General features: G+C 55.9%; 1 protein-coding gene across 1 annotated transcript in view; it reads left to right on the forward strand.

Moving 5' to 3' along the window:
- Nucleotides 1-302: 302 nt before the first annotated feature.
- The window catches only part of SCN7A (sodium channel, voltage-gated, type VII, alpha subunit), a 30,218-nt gene continuing 29,994 nt past the window's right edge, over nucleotides 303-526 (forward strand). The window contains exon 1 of the mRNA XM_009871422.1: nucleotides 303-318. The gene's annotated coding sequence lies outside the window, so the exon portion shown is untranslated. The remainder of the gene's footprint in view (nucleotides 319-526) is intronic.

Below are 526 nucleotides of genomic sequence, written 5' to 3' on the forward strand. Positions count from 1 at the left end.
GTGACAGGGGGGTTGGACTAGATGATCTCTAAGGTCCCTTCCAGCCCGGGCCATTCTAGGATTCTGTGATTCTTTGAGCACCACACATTGCTCACGTGAGGCGCAGAAGGAAAGCTGCGGATGCCTTGTAGCATGTTGCAGAGGGGAGACAGCTGGAGCGGCGCCACTGATGCCGAAGGTGTTGTGTTTTGTTGAACAATCCTGTCGAGGTTGCGAATGTGCACGTCCAACAACAGCCAGCTGGTGCCAGGGATGCCAACTGCTCGGCTCGAGTGGCGCTCAGCACGATGGTGCTTGTTGATCAGAGGCTGAATGAGGGTCTGGGAGGAGGAGCGCACAGGATGCTCCATCTGTGAATGATCCATGAATAATAATCTTTCTTGGAAGTTCAATATTTCCACAATAAACCCATCTGCAAAAGCCCAGCGAGATCCTGCGGCCCCCAGGCTTCCAGGGGGTTGGCGTTGCCTTCTCAGCACCCCTTCTCCCCACAGGCTGGGCGCAGGCGTCCCGGGAGCAGAATGAG

This window comes from Apaloderma vittatum, unplaced genomic scaffold (assembly GCF_000703405.1).
Source record: "Apaloderma vittatum isolate BGI_N311 unplaced genomic scaffold, ASM70340v1 scaffold21046, whole genome shotgun sequence".
Taxonomy (NCBI): domain Eukaryota; kingdom Metazoa; phylum Chordata; class Aves; order Trogoniformes; family Trogonidae; genus Apaloderma; species Apaloderma vittatum.